The sequence below is a fragment of the Sarcophilus harrisii genome, chromosome 5 (genome assembly GCF_902635505.1).
Source record: "Sarcophilus harrisii chromosome 5, mSarHar1.11, whole genome shotgun sequence".
NCBI lineage: Eukaryota > Metazoa > Chordata > Mammalia > Dasyuromorphia > Dasyuridae > Sarcophilus > Sarcophilus harrisii.
In genome coordinates this window covers 150,582,325-150,596,129 of record NC_045430.1, presented here as the reverse complement: position 1 = coordinate 150,596,129, position 13,805 = coordinate 150,582,325, and the positions used below count along the sequence as shown (strand labels likewise).

The following is a 13,805-nucleotide window of genomic DNA, read 5'->3' as shown; positions in this document are numbered from 1 at the left end:
GCTGGTGAGTACAATGTTAGGATTAGAACCCAAGTCTTATGACTCCTTAATGAGGGAGTCTCTAGCAAAGGGCAATGAGGCGTTAGCTTAAGATGCTGGCTTCTTGGGAAAGTGATAGGTTTCTTCTTTATTTCAAATCATTTTTATAAAGCCTTCTACCTCAACTCATGATCCTCATGTGCCCTGCTCTGCCATGTAATGCAGCTACCATTCCTGGGCCACTCAAGAACTACTTCACACTGTCAAAAGTCTCATTATCTTGGTGTCCTTCATATAGAACCTGATTTCTCAGGGATTCTTCTGAGAGAATTAAGACTAGACTCATCTCTCTTCTAGTCTGTATGTAACTACACTTGGACTTTCTTCTGGATCACCTATCTATCTTCCCATAATCCTCATCCCTACCTAACTGCTTTCCTCCCAGGTTTTTTCTCTAAACAGTGTCATTTTAGGCATGCTTTTAAATGCTATCAAGAAAATTTTAAATGTTTCTGATTTGACTATCTGGGTTTTTTCAAGTTATTTAGGAGAACAAATTTAGAGCTTGACAGAAATTAGACAGCCTGTCATCCATCCCTTTCATCTTTGAGATAAGAAAATTTAATAAGATTAAGTAATTTGATCCAAGTTCGTATAGATGCTAAGTATCCAAAGCAGAATCTGAGTCCGGTGTCTCTATCAACAACTTCCATTGGACCATGCTGCATCCCAAAGCCCTATTGCCTTTCAGTCATATAAAACAGAAGATAAATGGTTTTGTTACTTTTTTCATGTATTCATCAGTTTTCTACCCAAATCTGATTCCAATGTCTCATTGATACATTGGCTTCTTAAATGCTGCAGCAACACAGAAGAAACTCTGTGAATATTAAGCTGGTAAGATTTCGAACATTTTGCCCAGCCAAGTTTAGGGAAGCTCATCATCAGATTTTTCATGAAGATATAAATTTTTTCAGCCATAGCAACTCTTAAAGACCATTTACTAAATTATAACAGGATCATGATATGCTTAGATAGAGGAAATATGACTAGTTGTATTTTTTACCTGGGAGGAAAGCAGTTAGGTAGGGATGAGGATTATGGGAAGATAGATAGGTGATCCAGAAGAAAGTCCAAGTGTAGTTACATACAGACTAGAAGAGAGATGAGTCTAGTCTTAATTCTCAGAAGAATCCCTGAGAAATCAGGTTCTATATGAAGGACACCAAGATAATGAGACTTTGACAGTGTGAAGTAGTTCTGGAGTGGCCCAGGAATGGTAGCTGCATTACATGGCAGAGCAGGGCACATGAGGATCATGAGTTGAGGTAGAAGGTTTTATAAAAATGATTTGACATAAAGAAGAAACCTATCACTTTCCCAAGAAGCCAGCATCTTAAGCTAAAGCCTCATTGCCCTTTGCTAGTTATTCATCATTGCACAGCAATTAAATCATGTGTCCCTGAAGTTATAAAATTCAAGAATTTATCAGTTGCAGAGAGTTATACCCTATAGTACCATAACATAGAATGATGATTCTTCCTGTGGTTCCATGACATCATAAAGCTTGTCCCAATTATTATGAATCGTCCTTTTTTCTAAAATACCGATTCATTTAAAACTTATCTATTACATGCCTTTATTACTCCATTTCTCAACCTTCAAAGTCTTCTTCAAAGTAATTGCTATTTATGTACTCCAAGAAATAGAATGACCAGTATTAATTGAACTGAAGATGCTAAATTAAATCTATTTGGTTAACCCATTTGGAGCTTCACTACAGAGTCTTCCATGACTTCATTGTCATTAAATATAATGATTACCTCTAATCTGTGCTTATAGACATGTTCTAATTGTCTTCAATGAATCTTTTTCAAAGATGGGTCCTAATCTTCTATTTATTCAATATTCCATTAAACATACTAACAATCACTTATTAAGTTTAAGTCATGGCGAAATAGAGTTGAAAGAAACTTTCTGGAGGTCATCCAGTCTAAACTCTTTCCCATCTATACCATCTCTAACAGATGATCATCCATCTAGCTTTGGTTTGACTTTTCTAATGATGGTTTGCTAAGTATTTGGCAAAGCAAACTGTTCTATTATTGGACAGCTGTGAGTACCAGCATGTTCATCCTTATATTGAGCCAAACTCTTCACAAAAACTGCCACTCATTTATTCTAGTTCAACTTTCATTCCCCACCCCCCTTTTAAAGGAAAAACTCTTTATATAATCTCTTGGATTTAAAAAAAATTTTTATAATGTTTCCATAATTATCTTCTACTGCTAGATTATATGTTCCTAGGGTCCATATCATCACCAATTTGATCAGTATTTTCTCTGTACTCTCTAAAATCCTTATTCAATTGGTTAAAGTGGTAATGTCCACTTTAAATAGGAACATCTGAAATTAAAACTATGATGAGATACTTTTTTCTTTGATCTGTGCTTCCTTAAATACTACCTTGGCACAAATTTTTTTTTAGAAACTATATTATTATTATTATTATTATTATTATTTTGCTACTGGCTTATACTAACCTTGTGGTCAATTAAAACCCTCAGGTCTTTGAAAAAATGAAATGACATCAAATCATATGATCTTCCCTGGATATTCCCTTCCTCTATTCTGCTTCCTATAAAATATGCAATTTTTTAAATCTAAGGGTAAATTTTTTTTCTTTCATTTTTTTTTGTTTTATTGACTCCAGCCTATGGTTCTGAATTCTAATTCTATTGATTATTATAATAATTATTACCCATAGTTTTGTTAGCTGAAAAATATTTAAGCTTGTTTTTTGCTTGCTCTTACAAATTTGCAAAAGTGCTGAATGAAACAGAGTCAGAACAGAATATTGTGTTTCACTACTGTATACCACCTCCCCCTTTAATTGACATCAACTGATGAGCTGATATTCTTTGCAATAGGTTATTCAACCATCTGTGAATCCACCTAAGTGGAATATTACTCAGTTCACATTTTATCACCTTATCCAAATAGATATCATCAAAGAATTTGTCAGATTTTTTGTGAGAAAGTTATACCAGCCTTGTCAGAAAATGAAATATAACCTTTATCAAAAAAGAAAATAAGATTAATTTGGCAAGAACATTCTTAGGAAATTCATGTTATTGCCCTCATTATCTTTTTTCTCCTAAGTGTTTAATAAATTATATTTTAATAATAAATTCAGAATTATAAATGAAATCAATGTTAGCTTACATATTTATATTTTCCAGAATCTATTTTTATAATTTTTGATAAATTATGGATATTTATTGATCTTCAAGTTTCTCTTAATGAGTTCTCAAAATTTACTGACAATTGTTCCTCATTTACATCTATAAGTTCTATCCACATACATACATACATTGGGAAATAATTTATCTGAGGACTTTAATTCATTTATTGTGAGAAGGTGCTTTCTCATTGTCTTTTCTCCAGTATAAACCAGAAATAATTTATTCTTTTTTTTATTTAATAGCCTTTTATTTACAGGTTATATACATGGGTAACTTTACAGCATTAACAATTGCTAAACCTCTTGTTCCAACTTTTCACCCCTTACCCCCCCCACCCCCTCCCCTAGATGGCAAGATGACTAGTAGATGTTAAATACATTAAAATACAAATTAGATACACCATAAGGATACATGACCAAAATGTTATTTTGCTGTACAAAAAGAATCAGACTTTGAAATATTGTACAATTAGCTTGTGAAGGAAATAAAAAATGCAGGTGGGCATAAATATAGGGATTGGGAATTCAATGTAATGGTTTTTAGTCATCTCCCAGAGTTCTTTCTCTGGGTGTAGCTGGTTCAGTTCATTACTGCTCCATTGGAAATGATTTGGTTGATCTCGTTGCTGAGGATGGCCAGGTCCATCAGAACTGGTCATCATATAGTATTGTTGTTGAAGTATATAATGATCTCCTGGTCCTGCTCATTTCACTCAGCATCAGTTCGTGTAAGTCTCTCCAGGCCTTTCTGAAATCATCCTGTTGGTCATTTCTTACAGAACAGTAATAATCCATAATATTCATATACCACAATTTATTCAGCCATTCTCCAACTGATGGACATCCATTCAGTTTCCAGTTTCTAGCCACTACAAAAAGGGCTGCCACAAACATTCGTGCACATACAGGTCCCTTTCCCTTCTTTATAATCTCTTTGGGATATAATCCCAGTAGTAACACTGCTGGATCAAAGGGTATGCACAGTTTGATAACTTTTTGAGCATAGTTCCAAACTACTCTCCAAAATGGTTGGATTCGTTCACAACTCCACCAACAATGCATCAATGTCCCAGTTTTCCCACATCCCCTCCAACAATCATCATTATTTTTTCCTGTCATCTTAGCCAATTTGACAGGTGTGTAGTGGTATCTTAGAGTTGTCTTAATTTGCATTACCAGAAATAATTTATTAGATATTTACTATATTTATAAAGCACTGGGGATAAAAAACACAAAATAAAAAATAATTCCTGTTTGATGGAGCTTAAACTGGATTCTGGAAACTATTCTATCTTGGTCTTTTTGTCCATCTTAATGAAGTTTAGTTTCCTTTCCAATCTAAAAATAACTACTCTTGATATAACAAATAGCAACAAACTATATGAAATTGTTTAATTTGGCATTATATTTGCCCAACCAGCAATCCTATTTTTTGTTTCACCTTTTTGTTCTAACCTTATTCTTTAATATTTCAAACTTCTTTCTTATTTGATGTTAGCCCCATCAATAGCCTTCAGAATTTTTAATAGAAATATATGTAACATGAGAGCATCTGTCATAACCACCTTATAAGTTTATTATTTTTTTACTTAAAGATTATTATGGGAGCAAAGCCAAAAGGGCAGAAAGGAGACAGGTCTTTATATGAGCTCTTCCTGATATCACTCGGATCAACACCAAATCAAGCCTCTGAACTACTGGTTTTGGAATGACAGAACCTGCAAATAATTGGAGTGTAACAAATTTCCAGCTGAAGAAATTTTGGAAGAACTTCAAAAAAAGGTCTGTTTCAATTGGGTAGGGGATAGGGGTAGGTGGCCAAGTGGAGGCACAGTACAAGCACTTAGGGTGGTATGGCATCCATGCTCCAGAGGCTCTTAGCCAAAATACAGCAGCATTGGCTACTCTGTGCTGGTTATAAGCCAGCAAATCAGCAGATTAGCTGTAAAACAGGCAATGTAAATACAAAAGGCAAATAGTGAGCCTCTGAACCCCAGAATAATGAAGGAGTTGACCATACCCACCCAGCACTGGAAGTCAGCAGCACTAGCCCCAGGACAGCTGTTGTTGCCTATAGAGGAAACTTGGGACTTGGGACAATCTCTCCTTTCTTCTAAGAGCGGACTTCAACCTTTAAAAAATAAGCAAAAAACAAAAACAAACAAAATTTTTAAAAACCCTCTGACCATAGATAGTTTTTAATGGAGAAAGATTAGAATACACCTCAAAACCTGAGGACACTAAAAGCAAATCATCTCTAGATGAAGCCCCAAAGGGTGATATGAGTTGTTTCCATTTTACAAGGTTCTCTTGGAAGAATTCAAAAAGGATCTTAAAGGAGAGTTAGAAGAAAAATGGGGAAAAGAAATGAAAACATTGCAGGAGAGTTTGGAAAGTGAAACACAGAAATTATCTGAAGAAAACTCCTTACAAAATAGATTTAGAGAAATGGAAAAAGTATATAACTCCTTACAAAATGGATTTGATAAAATGGAAAAAGAAAACAACTTCTTGAAAAACAGAATTTGTGGAATGGAAAAAATCCATTAAACAAAAAACTCATTAAAAATAAATGATTGACTCATGACACATAAATGTCCCAATGAGACATGAATGCCTCAATGAGACATCAAGAATCAGTCAAACACCACCAAAAAAAAAAAAAAAAAAAAAAAAAAAAAAAAAAAAAAAATAGACAAAAATATAAAATGCCTCACTGGAAAAGCAAGTGACCTGGAAAATAGATCTAGGCAAGACAATCTAAGAATTATTGGACTTCTTGAAAAACATGATGAAAAAAAGAGCCTAGACATCATCTTTCAGGAAATCATTAAAGAAAATTGCTCTGATGTCCCAGAACCAGAGGGTAAAATATAAAATTGCCACTGAAAGAATTCACTAATCTTTCACTAAGAATTCACATGAAACAGACCTCAAAAATGAAAACTCCAAGGAATATCATAGCTAAATTTTAGAATTATCAGATCAAAAACAAAATATTTCAAGCAGCAAGAAAAAACAATTCAAATATTGAAAAGTCACAATAAGTATTACTCAGGATCTAGCAACTTCCATTTTAAAGGATTTAAGGGCCTGGAATCATATTCCAAAAGGCAAAGAAATTTGGATTGCAGCCAAGAATCAACTATCCAGCAAAATTGAGCACTGTCTTTCAGGGAAGAAGATGGACATTTAATGATACAGGTGAATTTATTTCTTATGAAAAGATTAGAGCTAAACAGAAAATTTGATCTCCAAATATAGAACTCAAGAGAATCATAAAAAGCTAAAAAGGAAAGAATGCTTAAGAACTATATATTATGGCTATACTTAGCAGGTGCAGATATAATTTGATTATATTGTGATAATATAAAAAAGAAAGTAGAGGTGGAAAAGTGATTGTACTGGAAGAAGAGGAAAATGGAGGTAAAATAGAGTAAATTATATCTTATGAAGAGGCAAAAAAGAACTATTACAATTGAGGGAAATAAAGGAGAGAGATGAACATTGTGTGAATGTTATTCTCATCAGATTTGGCTCAAAGAAGAGAATATCAAATACATTTAGCTTCACAGAGAAGTTTGTCTCACCCTATAGGGAAATTGGAGGGGAAAGGGGAAAGAAAAGGGGGAGGCTAATAGAAGGGAAAACAGAAGTAGTAGGGGAAAAACATAAGAAAGGGGGAGGGGCTTTAAAAGAGGAAGGCTAAGGGAGTTGGTGGTCAGAAGCAAAATACTGGGGAGAAGGGAAAGAAAGAAAGGAAAGAGAAAAGTATAACCTGGGGAAAATAAGATAGCAGGAAATACATAATTAGTCATTTTAACTGTGAATGTGAATTGGATGAACTCTCCCATAAAACGGAAGCAGATAGTAAACTGATTAAAAGCCAGAATCCTACAATATGTTGTTTACAAGAAATACTTTTAAAGCAGAGTGATACATACAATATAAAGGTAAAAGGCTGGAAAAGAATCTACTATTCTTTAGCTGAAGTAAAAAAAAAAAAAAAAAAAAGGGAGGGGTTCAGGAGCAATGATCCTGATCTCAGATTGAGCTAAAGTAAAAATATATCTAATTAAAAGAGATAAGGAAGGAAACTCTTATCTTGCTGAAGGATATCATAGACAATGTAGTAATATCAATACTAAACATATATGCACCAAGAGGTATAGCATCCAAATTCCTAGAGAAGTTAAGAGAGCTGCAAGAAGAAATAGACAGCAAAACTATACTAGTAGGGAATCTCAACCTTGCTCTCTCAGAACTAAGTAAATCAAACCACAAAATAAATAAGAAATAAGTTAAGAAGATAAATAGAATTTTGATTGAAACAATTGAATCAATTGAAAATTAAATGGAGACAGAAAGGAGTATTCTTTTTATTTTTGTGGAAGCCCTTTTTGTAGTGGCAAGAAATTGGATGGATGCCCATTAGTTGGATAATGGCTATACAAGTTATGGTATATGAATGTTATGGAATATTATTGTTCTATAAGAAACGATCATCAGGATGATTTCAGAAAGGCCTGGAGAGACTTAAATGAACTGATGCTAAGTAAAATGAGTAAAGCCAGTAGATCATTATACAATACGATTATATAATGATCAATTCTGATGGATGTGGTTCTTTTCAACAATGAGATGATTCAGGCTAGTTCCAATGATCTTGTGATGAAGAGAGCCATCTACACCCAGAGAGAGGACTGTGGAAACTGAGTGAATCACAACATAGCATTTTCATTATTGTTATTGTTTTTTGCTTGCATTTTATTTTCTTTCTCATTTTTTCCTTTTTTGATTTGATTTTCCTTGTACAGCAAGATAATTGTATAAATATGTATGCATATATTGGATTTAACATATATTTTTACCATGTTTAATGTATATTGGATTACTTGCTATTTAAGAGAGGGAGTGGAAGTAAGGGGGGGAAATTGTAACATAAGGTTTTGCAAGGGTTAATTTTGAAAAATTATCCATGCATATCTTTTGAAAATTGAAAAGCTTTAATAAAAAAGGAGTATGATTTTTTCTCAGTGGTTCATGGTATGTATACAAAAATTTACCATATATTAGGGCATAAAACCTTCAAAATCAAATGTAGAAAAGCAGAAATAGTAAATGCATCTTTTTAAGATCACGATGCAATAAATATTACATGCAATAAAGGACCAGAGAAAAATAGACCAAAAATTAATTGGAAACTAAATAATCTTACCCTAAAGAATGAGTGGGTGAAACAACAAATCATAGACACAATCAATATTTTCATGCAAAAGAATGACAATAATGAGGCAACATACTAAAATTTATGGGATGTAGCCAAAGCAGTTCTTAGGGGAAGTTTTGTATTTGTAGATGCTTATTTGCATACAATAAAGAGAAGAAAAATGAAGTGGACATGCAACTAAAAAAGCTAGAAAAAGAACAAATTAAAAACTCCAATTGAATACTAAATTAGAAATTCTAAAAATAAAGGAAAGATTAATAAAATTGAAAGTGAGAAAATTATTGAACTAATACATAAAACTAAAATTTGGTTTTATGAAAAAAATAAATCTTTGCTTAATTTGATTAGAAAAAGAAAAGAAAACAAAATTACCAGCATCAAAAATGAAAAGACTGAACTTATCACCAATTAAAAGGAAATTAAAATAATAATTAGGAGACATTTTGCCCAATTGCATGCCAACAAATCTCACAATCTAATTGAAATGGATGAATATTTATAGAAATATAAACTGTCCAGATTAACAGAAAAGGAAATAAAATACTTAAAGAACACCGGTTTAGAAATAAAAATTTGAAAAAGCCATCAATGAATTCTCTAAAAAAAACTTTAAGACCAGATGGATTTATAAGTGAATTCTATCAAACTTTTAAAGAACAATTAATTCTAATATTATACAAACTATTTGGGGAAAAGGGCAAAGAAGTTCTCCTGTCAAATTTCTTTTATCATACAAATATGGCACTGCTACCCAAACCAGGAAGAGTCAAAATAGAGAAAGAAAATTACATACCAACCTCCCTAATGAATACTGAGCAAAAATTTTAAATAAAATATTAGCAGAGATTACAACTTTTCAACAGGAAAATACATTATGACCAGATGTGATTTATATCAGTAGTGCAGATTTGATTCAATATAGGAAAAACTCTTATCATAATTGAACATATCAATTACAAAACTAAAAAAAAAAGTCTTAGTATAGATTTCAGCCATAAAAGCAACTAAATGGCCCAAATGGATAGAGTGCTGGACCAAGAGTTAGAAATAACCAAGTTTAAATCCAGTCTTAGTCACTTACTAGCAGTATTATCCTGAACAATTTAAAATTTAACCTCTTCTTTCTTGTCTGTAAAATGGGACTAATAATGACACCTCTACTCTCCAAGGTGATTATGAGGCAAGATGAGATATTGATAAAGAACTTTGCAAAATCTTAAAATACCACATAAATTACTGTTAACTATTATGTTAGATAAGCTCCAGTTTTAAGTAATCCTGAACAATATCGACTGTGATTATGATAAAGAAATAGTCTGAATGAAAAAAAAGTGTCAGTGAACTTGTCATCACAAATATACTTTAACTAATGAGTGTCATTTGCTATTGTTTTTAGAAATGGAAATTTTTAAATGTTCCCTTACAAAGAGGCAGAGGTAATAGGAAAGAAAGAATGTGACTACACTTCCATTGATTAAGCATCTTCTCCATGAAAAGCAATATGCTAATTGCTGTGAACAACATTAATTTATTAAATGGGTCTTTCCTATATCTTTGTTACCAAGATATAACCCTGGTTTAGAGAAGTTTAATGACTTTTCCAGGGTCACACAGCTAGGGAACGTAAGAGAAGGAACTCAAATCCAGTTTTCTTTCCAAAATCAATAACTACAAATGATTTCAAGAGCTAGCATCCTACTAATTATACCCATTCTGATTTTTTTTCAAAAGCCTTTTTAAATGTTATTATTTTTAAACTTTTGGATTGAAACTTAAAGAAGTTCAAACCAAAATAGCTTATCATGTGGCTTTTTTTTTTTTTTTTTTTTTTAGAGAAAGCCTGGCAAAATGAAAAGACCTTGCCTTGGAGCTAGGATGACAAAGTTTAAGTCACTGACTATAATCAGGGGCAAATCACTTAACTTCTCAGTGTTCAATGCTATTCTCTAAAGACTGTAGGTTAATGAAAGGGTGCCAAGATCCTTTGGCAGAGTGAGTTTCTTCCCTCTGGCCTTTCCTGTGTCATTGAAGTCACAGGTCCTTCATTTTTGTTGATACCACAAAAATCAGCATTTAGCTATTCTTTAATTTTTTTTTCATAAGTGAAAGACCTGTCTCCCCAAATAGATTTTAAGCTCTATGTACACAGAGACTCTGTTTTAACTATCTTTTGTACCTGAAGCAACAAGATAGAGTAATGTTTTTAGAGTTCTGAACTTGTAGTCAGTGAGAACAGACTTCAAATCTTTCTCAAGACACTAGTTATGTGATCCTGGACACTTAACCTCTCAGACTCAATTTCTTACTTGTAAAATGGGGATAATAATAGCATTACTTTTAAAGGTTGTTAGGAGAATCAAATTAGTATTTAAAACACTTCACATACCTTAAAACACTACATAAATATTAGTTTTATTATATCATCATTGTCATCATTATTGTTGTTGTTGTTCACCACCTACTCAAAAACATCTGTAAGAGTGACTAGTCAATCCCGTGGAATATCATAATGTTTGCCCAACCCATTTTCTTGTATGTGCGAACGAGCCAAGTGTAACCACAAGGAAAAAAATAAAATAGAAGTTGGGAAGTGCCAAAAAATAGACAAAAGCAGAATTCAGAGAAGAGAGCACATCAAGTCAAATTGAAGAACAAATAGAAAAACAACAGAGCTGCTATGGAATACTGGAGTAGTTGGGCTGGGAGGATAGGAGCTTGAGGGAAGTTGGAGTTGAAAGCTGCAAAGAATCAATTGGGGCAGAAGAATTCAGATGAGACAGAGGAGTGATGACTTTTTGCTGTATACCACTTCTATTCCAGGGCAGTGTTCCTATAACTGTTGGGCTGGCAATACTTTCCATGTTTTTTTCCTTGTACTTTTTAAAGATATCAGGTTGTTAAATATTTTTACACTTATAAAAGTAATTATTTAAACTTTTAAAACACCCAAGTTATACTTGGTATGTATATGTGTGTTCACATCAATCAGTCAATGAACATTTATGATGTTCCAGACATTGCATTAAGCATAGGGTATATAAAGAAAAAGGAAAAATAATTCCCACCTTCAACATTTACATTGTTTTTATAATAAAAATCATTGATAATTTCTATTTCTATATCAAATACATTTCTCATTGCATCCTTCCCCCATTTCTCTCCCCAAAGTTCCATAAGACTAAATAACCTGCAAAAAATATCTGACATTATAAGCTATGTTCTCCAACCCAGTCTTCTATCTCTTCAATAAAATGGAGGGAAATAATCTTATCTCCTTTCTTTGGGACCAAGCTTATCCATCACAATTTCCCATAATTCAGGTTTGATTATTTTATTGCATTTTCCATTTATAATATTTTGTTTTTCTGACTTTATTTCATTTTGCATCAGTTCATACAAGTCTTTGCATGCTTTTCTGTTTTGATCATGTTCACTAGTAAGTAAGGAGATTGCATTCTAATGGGGGAGACAACATCTACATAAATAGCTGAGGAGATGTCTCCTGGTAAATGTTTAACCACTGACTCTCCAAAAAAAAATTTCATGCAGGACACAATTTTAAGTTTGATCTGCATTGTCTACATTTTCTCCATCACTTTTTAAATGTCTTAGTGACTAGAGCTCTGGACCTGAAGTTAGAAACTTGGTTTAAAACCAGCCTTAGACACTAGGTGTAATCCTGAGCAGATCATTTAACTTTTATTTGGCTTAATTGACTGGAGAAGGAAATAGAAAATTACTTCAGTATCTTTGCCAAGAAAACCCCAAGTAGGGTACTGATGTGCTGTGGTCCCACAGGGTCACAAAGAGTAGGACACAACTGAACAACAATAATGTTAGAGTCCTACCTCTGACATATACTATCTGTAACTCTGAATAAGTCACTTAAATTCTCAGTATCTTAGGCAACTTTGCAGATCAGGAAAATTGTAGATCAGATGTTGAACTGTGTAAGTATAGGGTATTTCCTATATGGAGTTTCCTATATCAATGAAATAATAGATCCAGTTCCTCCCCCCTCTCCCCCCGGCAAATATATAAAGTACTACCTAGTCTTTGGGGAGGTTCAAAGATAAATAATGTATTATAATCTTCCTAAAAAGACTCATCATGTCACTCATATGAGTATAGAATCATCAGAGTTGAAATGAAGCTCCGAGATCATCTAATTCAGTTCATTTTTTCTTACAGCCCAAAGGCAAAAACAAAGAAAATCCTCCTCAGAAAACTTAAATTGTGTAGAGAGAGAGCCAACAACAAAGGGATAAGGCAGTCATTCTGATATAGAAAATTACAGCAATGATAAGTGAAGCTATAGAGGGAGAAATTTACACAATCTTTTTAGTAACAATGGCATATTTGGTTCAGTTCTCGTTCTAGAACTGGAGGAAGGGAAAGAAAGATGAAGAGTTATGGCAAGCTAATGCCAAGAATTATGTATAAGAAGATTCTGCCTTCCAAGAGCAGGAGATAAAAGTAAATTTTATTTTTTTATTTGTAATTTTTTAATGTTATTTTAAAAGGTATTTTTAAATTATTTTTTATTTATTTTATTATGCATATGCATTTTTATTAAATTAATGTTTATATTATACACATAATAAAAATTAAATTAAATTAAAATATTTAATTAACAAAAATTAAAATTATTTTTTAAAAAGAAGTCTTCAGAAGATGAGAGAATGAGAAAAAGAGTTCTGTTAGCAGGAAAAACAAAAAGGAGAAAGTAGAACAAGAAAACTGGCACAGTATAATTTCCTTCCTTCCTTTTCCCTCTTCCTCCTCCTTTTCCTTCATTTCCCTTTTTGTCCCCTCTCCCATCATTGTGCAGAAACATCAATAAACTAACCTAAAATCAAAGGAGACAAGATAAGATGGAGGATCTCAAATGCTTTGCCATGTACATGTGCAAAGACATGCTGTGGTATAATATAGTGATAGTATGTCTTCTTGGTTTCTTATTTCTTTCAGTCTTTTGAATGTCTATGGGTGATGCTTTGATAATTTCAGAATAATTCTTTTGTAATATCTTAAGGGGAAATGTGCTAGACTGATTCCCAGGAAGAGACACACCTTTAAATGCTCTGGCCCTTACTAACTCTGTTTCAACATCCTCATCTATCTTTCCAAGATTATAATAAATAGTAAATGTCCTTCACATCAGCTGACCTAACTAGCTATTCCTCGAGCAATCCTCCACTTTGCATCTCCGGTCCTTTGCAGAGATAGCCCCCATGTCTGGAATACTTTCCCTTCTTACTTCCTCTTCTCAGAATCCTTCTTTCCTTTTAGAGCACAGTTCAAATACCATCTCCTCCAGGAGCAGGTGCACTGGAATGAGCAGGTGCTAAA

At 33.0% G+C, this 13,805-nt stretch overlaps 1 long non-coding RNA gene across 3 annotated transcripts in view; it reads right to left on the bottom strand.

Moving 5' to 3' along the window:
• The window catches only part of LOC116419342, a 169,696-nt gene that overhangs the window by 132,884 nt on the left and 23,007 nt on the right, over positions 1-13,805 (bottom strand). The window contains exon 2 of one of the 3 annotated variants that reach the window (XR_004229628.1): positions 5,248-5,354. The exons of the other annotated variants lie outside the window; for them this stretch is intronic. This is a non-coding gene — a long non-coding RNA (uncharacterized LOC116419342). The remainder of the gene's footprint in view (positions 1-5,247; positions 5,355-13,805) is intronic. 3 annotated transcript variants of the gene reach the window in all.